This window comes from Nicotiana tabacum, chromosome 1 (assembly GCF_000715075.1).
Source record: "Nicotiana tabacum cultivar K326 chromosome 1, ASM71507v2, whole genome shotgun sequence".
Classification (NCBI taxonomy): Eukaryota; Viridiplantae; Streptophyta; class Magnoliopsida; order Solanales; family Solanaceae; genus Nicotiana; species Nicotiana tabacum.
This window is the reverse complement of record NC_134080.1, coordinates 105,974,390-105,986,109: the sequence shown is the minus strand read 5'-3', so window position 1 is coordinate 105,986,109 and position 11,720 is coordinate 105,974,390. Positions and strand designations below refer to the sequence as shown.

At 40.0% G+C, this 11,720-nt stretch overlaps 1 long non-coding RNA gene across 1 annotated transcript; it reads left to right on the top strand.

Moving 5' to 3' along the window:
• Positions 1-1,991: 1,991 nt before the first annotated feature.
• On the top strand, positions 1,992-4,027 carry LOC142181619 (uncharacterized). Its single transcript, XR_012710388.1, has 3 exons — positions 1,992-2,046; positions 2,389-2,454; positions 3,763-4,027. It is a non-coding gene; the product is annotated as an uncharacterized LOC142181619 (long non-coding RNA).
• The last annotated feature ends 7,693 nt before the right edge of the window (positions 4,028-11,720 follow it).

Below are 11,720 nucleotides of genomic sequence, written 5' to 3'. Positions count from 1 at the left end.
TATATTATTTTTATTATGGCTTTTTAATTAGCAATATTTATATTACATAATTTTATTGTCTTTATTGTTGAATATTTTAGAACAATGTCATGACACATCTCATATTTTATATTATGTTCTTGGAAAGTACTTTGTATAGTTGTATCTTACTAGGATCAAAGAAATATTTTGAGCATACGTTATATGTTTTGTTCTAGGAAGATTTTACCGAAAAAACCCCAAAAAACCTAAAAACCCGAGAAAACCTGAAAAACTCGAGATTGAAAAACCCGAGTTTTATTGGTTTGGTTTGGTCTTTAGATTTATTAACCCGACACAATTGGTTTGGTTTGGTAATTATAAAATCCGAACCAACCCGGCCTATGTACACCCCTACTTATAATGTTGAAGGTCCTGCAAACCGTAACCCGAAAAGATTGTGTCCTTTTTTTCGAATTTCAGTTCTGTGACGACCCGACTCGTCGTCTCATAGGTTACCGCTCCGTTTTTCCCATTCTCAGCTTCTTTATGCTTTATTATCCGTATCTTATGTGATCGAGTTGGTTTGGAGTGGTTTTGATAAGAAATGAGATACTTAGTCTCTTTTAAGAAGGCTTAAGTTGGAAAAGTCAACCGGACGTTGACTTATGAGTTAGAGGGATCGGATGTGAATTCTGACAGTTCGGTTAGCTCCGGGAGGTGATTTGTGACTTAGGAGTGTGATCGGAAGTGGTTTTGGAGGTCCGGTGTAGAATTAGGCTTGAATTGGCGAAGTCAGTATTTTGGCGAATTCCGGTTGATAGGTGAGATTTTGATCTGAGGGTTGGAATGGAATTCTGAGAGTTGTTGTAGCTTCGTTATGTCATTTCTGATGTGTGTGCAAAATTTCAGGTTATTCGGACATCATTTGGTTGGGTTTTTGATCGAAAGTGTATTTCGGAAGTTTTTGGAAACTTAGGCTTGAATTCGATGAGTTTTGGGTAATTGGATGTTGTTTGAGGTGTTTTGATGATTGGAACAGTTTTGAATGATGTTATGAGTTATGTTGGCATGTTTGGTCGGGGCCCCATGAGGCTCGGATATGTTTTGGAAGGGTTTTTGGAAGATTTTGGCGTTTCGATTATGAGCATGTAATGATCCAAAGGTCCATTTTTAGTTCTAGAGATTGAAATTTCATTTTGAGACTTCCGAAATTTTGATAATGAATTATAGGAGTGATCTGGAAAGTTTGGTCTAATTTCATCAAGTCGCGATTGGGTTTTGACGTGAAACATGAGTTAATTGTTTAACGAGCAAAATGGGTCTTGAACTGAGCAAATGAGCTCCAAATTGCGTTTCTACTGAAGGGCTATGTTCGTATTATTATTTGTGACTCATAGGAACAAGAATCATCGAATTCCAAGGTCTCAGGCCCGAGAAATGAATTTTTGAGTAAAATTGCTTTCTGAAAATATTTAAGGAAAATGAAAATAAAATTTGATTAGAAAGTGACGGTATCGGGCCTGTATTTTGGTTTCGGCGCTCGGTAGAGGTCTTATATATGGTTTAAGCACTTTCTGTAAAGTTTGGTTGAAAACGGACGTCGTTTGACGTGTTTCGGACTCAAAATGGAAAATTTGATGTTTTATGAAATTTGAAAGAATTCTTGGATTTTAAAGCTTAATTCGGGGTATATGACGTTATTTTGGCGATTTGATCGCACAGTTAAGTTCGTAAGATGTTGTTGAGTTAGTGTATGTGTTTGGTTAGGAGCCCCGAGGGCTCGGGAGTGTTTCAGAGGTGTCTCGTAGTGATTTCGGACTTAGGAAAATTGGAGAAAATTGCAGAAATAGTACCCCGTGAACAGTACCGTGAACAATACCCCGTGAACAATACTGTGTACAGTACCCCGTGAACAGTACCGTGTACAGTACCCCGTGAACAGTACCGTGTACAGTAACACGCGTGAACAGTAGCCGAAAATTCTGGACAGTGTAGAGAAAGAGCAGTCCGATTTTCTTTCATTTTTTGGACTTTCAAGCTCGGATTCTGGGCAATTTTGAGCGAGAAGTTATGGGAATTCTTGGGGTAAGTGTTCTTGACTCTCTTGTAATTATATTCCATGAATAAATCTTCATTTTTGGTTTTAGATTATTGATATTTGAAGAGAAATGGATGATTTTCTAAAATTCCCTAAAGATGAATTTTTAAGATTTGAAAGCCAATCCGATGTCGGATTTTGGTAAAATTTATATGGTTGGACTCGTGGTTGGATGGGGGTTCATATTCCGTGACTTTTGTCGTATTCCGAGACGTGGGCCCCACGGGAAAATTTTGAGTGTAATTTCGGATTTTTGATGGAAAATGTAGAATTCCATATGGAATTAATTCCTATAATTTTTATTAACTGGATCGAATCATTATGGCTAGATTCGAGGTATTCAGAGGTCAATAAGGGGCAAAGGCATCGCGAGCTAGAGAATTAGCCGGTTCGAGGTGAGTAATTGATGTAAATGATGTCCTGAGGGTTTGAAACCCCGGAATTTCACATCGTAACGCTATATTGAGGTGACTTGCACGCCGGATAACAGGCGTGGGGTAGAGCACCATTGGGGATTGTGACTTGGTCCGTCCCGAGAGATGTTTTTACCGTGTTTTCTAATTGAACTAAATTGAGAATCATCCTTACTTGGATTTGATTGTTACATTTGGGCTTCTTGCCAATTATTTGAATCCTTCAGGGATTGATATCATTGTTTTCGCATATTTTGCATATCATTTTATCTCAGTCCAAGGTTTTAAATACTGTTTTGCAAACTCAGCCATCTTTCTAAGATTTGAAAACTTAAATGATATTTCTAAATGATATTTCGGGCTGAGAACTACTGTTTTATGAATGCCCAAGAGGCTTATGATGATTTCTGGACTGAGCATGGATCAGGCTACGCGCCGCAGCAGTGTTACATTGATATTGAGGCCGAGAGCCTGGTTGATTACATTGATATTGAGGCCGAGAGCCTGGGTGATTATACTGATATTGATATGAGGCCGAGGGCCTAGATTTGATGCCACGAGATGGCTTGATATTGCGCTTGGGCTGTAGGAGCCCCTCCGGAGTCTGTACACACCCCCAGTGAGCGCCGTCGACGATAAATAAATATGGATGGCTCGGGCTGCACGCCGCAGTGGGTACCAGAGGGTACCGTCATATGCATTGCATTGCACTCATGCATTTATTCCTTATCTGCATTATCTGCCATAATAATTATGTGCTCTTATTTCATTGACTAGTTGCTTCATACTGTTCTGAGCCTGAGGGGCTGATACTGTTCTGAGATACTGAGCCCGAGGGGCAGATTTCTACTTATTATTTTGATACTGAGCCCGAGGGGCAGATTTCTAATTATTATTTTGATACTGAGCCCGAGGGGAAGATTTCTACTTATTATTTTGATACTGAGCCCGAGGGGCAAATTTCTAATTATTATTTTAATACTGAGCCTCGAGGGGCAGATTTCTAGTTATTATTTTGATACTGAGCCCGAGGGGCAGATTTCTACTTGTTGTTTTGATATTGAGCCCGAGGGGCAGATTTCTACTCGTCATTTTACTGCCAAATTACCTGTTTTACTGGTTTAAAAGAAATTTCACATGATGTTTCACTGAATTGTTATTTTAAATGATTTCACTGCTTCTGTATAGAATGTTGTGTGCCTTAACGTGTTTTCTTACCTTCAGTCATTATTTATATTTATTACTCACTGGGTCGGAGTACTCACATTACTCCCTGCACCATGTGTGTAGGTACAGGTATTCCTGAGGCATAGAGCGAGTTTTCTGCTGTTCAGTTTTCATCGGAGTTATCGAGGTAGCTGCATGGCGTTCGCAGACCCATTTTCTCCCTTATCTTCTGTTATTTATGATATCTTCAGACTTTGTTCCTAATTCCATACTTTGTAGAATTTTAGTAAACTCTGTAGTAGCTCATGACTTGTGACACCCCGATTAGGGCTGAGTTGGGTTAGATTTCCGTATTTTATCTATACTTTCCGCTATTGGATATTATTAAACCATGTTTATACTATAATTGTGTTAATTAATTGTCTTAAAAGGATGAATTGGGTTGAATGGCTGGTCTTGTCTTCATGAGAGGCGCCATCACGACTTGAAATTCTAGTTTCCAGTAGAATATTTTGGAGTCATGGCTGTGAGCACGTGATTTTTGTTTACGCGACAATCACTCCAAAAGAAATCAAAAATAATAACAAATGGTCTCGCTGTACAATTTTTGGAATTTACGTGACATTTTTGGTAGTTATTTGTGGTTTTGTCCATTCTTATTTAGTCTTATCAAACAAAAATACAAAAAATATATGTCGTGTGTAATTAAACCATAATTTGGTTATTAAAAGGAAAATCACAAAAAATATGCATCTTTTATTCTATTTGTCGCCATGGTGTGATCTTACCTATTTAAATATTTTAATATGTGTGTGATAATTGTGTTAAATTAATGGGTGTTTAGTTTCATTTTAATTAGGTTTTGTGTTTTAAAATTAGAAATAAAAGAAAAAGAGTGCAAATTGGTTTAAAAATCGGATTGAGCCTATTTTTCTATAAGAAAATTTGAGGCCCAAAAGCAGCCCAAGGTAGCCGGTCCAAGCGACTCATCTCCCAGGCCACCAAACGACGTAGCTTGACACCAAAACTACGTCGTTTCAAGGACAACCCATCTCAGCCGTTCAAACCAGGTTGATCTGACGGCCATCGTCCCATCGCCCTTACCCATTACCTAACCCGACCCATTCCACCCAAAGACCAACCCGGTCTCACTTAACCAAACGATGCCGTTTCCGTTAAGTGAGAGATCCAGGCCGTTGATCTCGACTGATCTAACGGCCAAGATCAAACCATCTACCCCGTATATAAGCCCTCATCTCGTACCCCGCCCCCTATCCAAGCACCCCTCCCTCATCTTCGTCTCCCTCACAGACCCAAACCCCACGAAACCCTAGCGTCGCCCCCCTTTCCCCTCGCCATAAACCCGGCGGCAAGGTCGCAGGTGACCACCATATTAACACCCTAGGACCACCTCGACCCCCTGAACACAAATCCACTAGCCATGGGTCTCGAATATTCCCCCACCATCTCGAATCTTCATTTGAAGATTCGACTCAGGCCTCGACCCATGCCAGACCTACCCCAGATTCACACTAGACACTCCCCTGACCTCCCTCGTGACCAAACCAGGCTTGGTTTGGTCCGAATCCAACCAGGAAAACCTGAATCCCAAATCTGCCCTAAAAAACCCTAGAAGCCCTAAGTCCGATTTTTGTCCGTTTGAGCCAGAGGATTAGGGTCTAATGGACCTTAATCGGAGTGTTCTCAGTGAGAACACTTCGATTAAAGTTCGTTCAACCCCAAGAAAGGTCGATTCAAATCCGAGATAGGACCTTCTGATTTTTCAAGCCTTTGAGGTATTTTCATTTTCCTTTTCCTTGTTAGTCCATTTTGTTGTTTTGTTAAATGTCTGTTCATATGTCCAAATGATTAGTTGATTTGTTTTTAATTTCTTTTTTTTTGTGTGTCGACTGTTCTGTCCTCGCCCGGACTTCTCATTTGATCGAATCTCTTTTGCTATTCATTGATGAGTGTATGTGTTTGACAGTGTAATCAATGGAAATAATACTCGATCGATTAATTGGTTCCCAGGGTCATTTCTGGTTTTGACAATGCAATCTGAAACCCCTGTTCAATACTGTTCGATTCTGATCATTAGCTATTGATTGTATGTGTTGTGATCCGCGCAGTCGATTCAATATATGTCGTCAATTAGTCTCAGCCTTGAATAGTAATAATTTGACTCATGTTATTCATTTTCTGCTGAAGCTTTGTTTGAATCCAATTAAAGAATTGAGTATAGCTGTTTGTTAGTGTGTTTAGTTGAATCAGAAATCACCTAAGGATTGGATAGCTGTTGGTGTTAGCAAGAACTACAGATTATAGTTCAATTTAATAGCATGTGTGCTCACTTTTGACTCTGGGCAGAATGTGTTTGGTCAGAAGTTTGGGGATTAGAATAATTGGACAGCATGCGCTGTCAGGATACATTCCTGCTGCCCATGTTTGGTTTAGTTTAATAAAATGATAAAGCACTTTAATAATGAAAAGAGTTTGTTGTCAGGGGAATCTCATGGGAGGGGTTTTATTTTCAAATGGTTGAGTGGAAAAACAGCAGGAGATGGGAGGGAGTTTGAATGGTTTAACAGGCTGTAGATGGTCTGATGCAAGGCTATAAAAGGAGAAGGGTCTCGATTAGTTAGAAGAGGTTTTTTGAGATATAAAACAGTCCTAAAAAGAGAATAAATTCAGTTTTTGGTTGGCAACATAATTCCATCAGGCTTTGGTTTAGTGTGAAGTCTCAGTAGTTGATACTGTTTCTTTTTTGGTTTGACTCCAATTCGTTGAAACTTCCTATGCAATCTACTGGTCCAACCTTGGTTTGAGTTCGAGTCCATTTTGAGTTTTGCATGCTGTTTGTTGCTACCTGGTTATCACAAATCTTTTCGGGTTTCGTTTGAGTTGTTCCTGGTGAACTTTGTTACTGTCACTGCTGCTGTATTTGTTGTTGTTGCTGCCATTCTTGTTGCTGCTGCTGCTGACTTCTCTGTATTCTTTTCTTCTGTTGTATTCAACATCCAGGTACACACTTTGAATCTCACACTGATGTAACAGTAACAATGAGTACGAATTGAAAGATGCAAAGGAGTTCAATCATTTGCTGCTGTAATTACAGCTTTATAAACGTTGTTAGATTTGTGTAATTTTAGTTTGTAGTTCAATAGCAAACTCATGAGGTAGCTAGTACTTAATTGGAACCTTAGTTTGTTTACGCTGTTTATTTAGTTGTTTTAGTTGACCGCATGACGTAAAGTGCACATGTGTTTAGTAAATTGATAGGTGAATCTCATCTCTATTCTTATTCTAAACACGTAAGGCATGCTGCTTCTAATTTGTCAAGAGACGCAATTTAGTTCTAAGTCATTTAAACTAACTCTATCAAATTGGATTTCGTTAGGCAGTCTATAGAACCATGTTCGAATCCCATTAGTAGCAGTTTTTAGTAGTTAATTCCCTTAATCTAGTTTAAATAAGTTAGTTAAATTCAACTCGAGAAACGTTTGGAGTAAGCTTAGCATTTCATCAAATCTTGTATGCAATTTCTCTTATCAAATTAGAAGCATGTTCACCCATGGAATAAGGCACGAAACAATTCTCGCCTCATAAACAATTAATCAGATAATCAACAAGAATCCAGAGTTGGCCAAGCATGTAATTCAATTAGCATGTATTTTCTTTCTTCCATTTTTTAGAGACAAACATAATAGAAATGTAGTCGCTGTAGGTTTATCCTTTCAAATAATGAGACGAGCCTCGCCAAATAAAACGCAAATTGCGGGGCCCTTAATAATCGATCATAATAAATACTTAGAATTTGGGAATGACTGTTTAGTGTAATTTCACTGTCTTCCCCAAAGATAATAACGCGTCAGACTCTTTAGGCGCGATTTAATCAAATTATATTCTTCAATTCGGGTGCGCATTTATGTGACCCAAATTCAAATCTCAACGGAGTTGAAATGTGTTAACAACTACGGGTGCATTGATTGTGACGTGGTTCGAGATGCATTTTCACGACGTTGCAATTCTATAAAAAGTAAATGATAATAATAAAAGCGGTTTAAACTTAATAAAAGCACATAAGTCACAACATGTATTTAAATCAGATATTTAGCCATAATAACAATTTAAGCGACCGTGCTAGAACCACGGGATTCGAGGGTGCCTAACATCTTCCCTCGGGTCAACAGAATTCCTTACTTAGAATTTCTGGTTCGCCGACTTCATTTGGAAAAGTCGAATATTTTTCCTCGATTTGGGATTCAAGATAAACCGGTGACTTGGGACACCAAAATCCAAACCTTTCCCAAGTGGCGACTCTGAATTAAATAAATAATCCCATTTCGAATATTGTCACTTAAATTGAAAAAACTCCCTCGCGCATCTATCCCTCGGGGTAGGCGCGCAAAAAGGAGATGTGACAGTTCTGGCGACTCTGCTGGGGATTTGACCCAGAACCTCTGGTTCAGGGTTCAAGAATTCGAGCTTAGAATAATTGTTATATTTGGCTTTATTATCTGATCTTTATTACATGTTTTGGCATAACGTGCTAAATGTTGTCTTTTACCGCTTTGATATTATCTGAACTGTATATAAACTGTGCCGAAACCCTTCTCTTCTTACCTCCGGGGAGAAGCTCGCTGGTCGAGACTCCCCATTCTGTTAGTGTCAATACCTGAAATAAGAAAGAGGTCGGACAAGTTACAAAGCCGGACGATCTTGCGGGTCCCCGGTACGTAGCCCCCTCCTCGACTCGAGTTGTCCGCTCGGGTACACAGTCTAGAACATATACCCAGGTTATAAACCTAGTATAACGAAACCTCATGCCGGATCCCTAGTAGGAACTCTTATTTGCATCATGTTGCATTTGACGTAGGGGACTCAACATAGGGGTTGGGTCCGTCTAGGACAGGCAACCTGAAATGAAAAGACCATCCTGTTGCATCCTGTTTGTTGGCGCATTTATTTGCTTCAGATCTGCGTGCTGACCGGTTTCTAAAAAAAAAATCAAAAAGGGAAAGAAAAATAGCAGCGTAGGGAGATAATTACTTATTTTTGGAAAAATAAAATCAATGTCCAAGTAGTATCAAAACCTCGCCGGAATTTTCTAAAAAAAAGGAAAAAATGAAAATTTGTCTTTTAGTTTGATTTAAAAAAAAGAGAACATATATATAAAAAAAATTCCTTCAAAATCCAAAAAAGGTATTTATTTAAAAGTAAAAAAAGGGAAAAATTCAAAATTCAAAAAATGTTGTTTCATTTGTAGTATCTCTTTAAAATATTTTCGAAATTTCAAAAATAAAAAAAAAGTTTAAAATTCATAAATATTTCCGTAGTTTCTGATCTGACCCGAACTACGCGGGTTTGATTCTCACAGGGTGCGAGATACGTAGGCAACCCTCATCGGGTCCAACCTCCCTTTTTCAAAATAGCCAGAATGTTAGAATTTTAATTTCGTCATGAATGAGTCGGGTGATGCCGTTTTGTCAAGGATAGCCGAATGTTCCCCAAAGAGACGCCGGAAGGTTGACTTTGCACGAACGGCCATTATTGATCATGTTTATTTTCTGACCAAATTGCCCAACGGCCTTATTATCCTCGTCCCCGAGGCTCTGTGAGGCCATGCTCCCCATGTTGTTTTCATTACTACTAGAAGAGTCATAAATAAATCAAGTGATTGTTTTTGTCAAAAATAGCCAAATGTTCCCGCAAGGGATGGCGGAAGGCTGATTTTGCATAAACAGCCACTATCGGTCGTCTTTTAGAATTTTTTGTCGGTTGACCCCCACAACTTTAAAATCTTCATCCCCGAAGTGCTGAAAGGTCGTGTTCGAAAATCTGACCTTCTTTTTTAGAAAAAATAGTCAAAATATTTTTTTTGAGTCAAATCATTTTTGCTTAAAGCCGCCTTAATAAATGTGTAGGATGAGCACAATGCAAAATGAACACTTTTCGATAATGACTAAAATTCCTGTCAAGTTACGGCTATGGTGGAATGATCTAGGTGCTGAAGGGCAAGATGAGGTCAAGAAATATCTGAAAGGTCTCACGGGTTTACTGGAAATCCAGCCTCGGGGAGATATCATAAGAGCTTTGGTCACCTACTGGGATCCAGCACACAATGTTTTCCACTTCTTCGATTTTGAACTCACCCCGACTCTGGAGGAGATGGCTGGGTACATCGGAAATGCTGAACTTCCATTAAGGCAAAGATACCTGGTCGCCCCAAGAGCTGTTACGGTGCATCGATTTCTAGACTCACTAAAAATACCCAGGACGGTCCACAACCCAGATTTGGCAGCCAGTTTTTGCAATCCATGCTTCATATACGACAGGTATGGTCATGTAGGAGGATTCAACAATCCGATTAACAAGCTATGCAGCAAAGGTAGTCGTCAGAAGTGGGATAAGCACAGACGGGTGGCTTTCATGATAACATTTTTGGGCCTTCTGGTATTTCCGAGAAGAGATGGAAATATTGATCTGAAGATATCCGGGGTCGTCAGTACTTTACTCACTCAAAATGACAGTACTCTCGCGCCTATGGTGGTATCCGATATCTTTCGAGCTCTCACAGCCTGCAAAGCCGGGGGGAATTTCTTCGAAGGTTGTAACTTGCTGCTACAAATATGGATGACTGAACATCTCTGTCATCGTTCCGAACTTTTGAGCCATGGTTCCTCGGAGAAAACTTGCATAGAAGAGTTTTACACGAGGACCAAAGAGATCAGTCTGCCCAAAGGAGTTATGGCATGGACTTCATTCTTTCAAGCTCTTACTGCCAGCCAAATACAGTGGACACTCGGATGGTTGCCTGTTGATGAGGTCATGTATATGCCAGCAACTAGAACTCATTTCCTACTGATGGGACTTAAGAGAATTCAACCCTACGTGCCCTGCCGAGTCTTGAGACAACTCGGAAGATACCAGATAGTACCACACGAGGAAGATCTTAGTGCTCAAACAATTGAGATAAGCCCTGACGGACAATTTCCTGAAGCAAAAATCCGCCAGATCTGGAATGAATGTCAATATTTGAAAGCAGATACTTGTGTGCAGGATCGGGCCAAAAGTGAAATGGCACCAGGTTACCTTGCATGGTATAGAAGAGAAATCGAACACGAAAGGCCGGCTAAAAGACCCCACATCCTGAATTTCGCCGAGTCATCGCAAAAGCAGTGGGATTGGTTGGCAAAAGAAAGAGGCTATCGTACCGAAATCAGCAGGTTGAAGCAACAAGTGGAAGGTCTGAAATATGGGCACAACGTGCAAGTTGCTACCGATCGAGGCAAAAAGAATAGATTGGCCCAAGAAAATGAAGAACTTAGGACCCAAATCCAGAAGTTGAGATTGGCTCTTGATGAACAACCAAGGAGTCGATCAGACGAGCAGTTGATAAAAGGGCTGAAAAGTGAAGTCAGGGAATGGCGAAATGGTTTAGAAGAGTCTGAAAACGTCATGGCAGAGCTCAAGGTGCAGTGGGGTACAAGAGCATATAAGAATCGCCGATACTTGAAACAATTGAAATGCGACCACGAGAAAACTGTTGCCGAAATGAAGAGAGAAATGGCTACACTTGAGGTTAAAGCAGTTAATCAGGCTGAGGATTTCCAAATTGAGAGCAGATACTGTTACGACTTGTTGGCCCGGATGAAGGTAGAAGTACGGCAACTGAAGAATCAGCATATGCAGGATTCTCAGGTTTTAAAGACGTGCAGTGATCAGATAAAACGCCTGCTCATCGAGAAGAAGCAAACCAGAGATAAGATCAGGACCATTGCCCATGCCATTATCAGACGGTGTCTACGGTGTGAGAACATGACCAGCATTACCGTTCTCTCGGCAGTGATGGGTTATGTCAAGCAGACCATGCATGAGCTGGAACAACTTGAAAGGGATCTCACACCTAGGACCGCGGCGAGGCCGAACGATGCCCCGCGGGCACCAATTTTCGAAACCTTAATGTATTCATAGGTCGAGTCTGTATCTTAGCATCTTCTGTCCGTCTTTTCACATCAGGGTGCATTAGTCTGTTTGAGTCTCTGTTTATTTTCAAGGTTTGTTTTTCCTTTTTCAAAAAT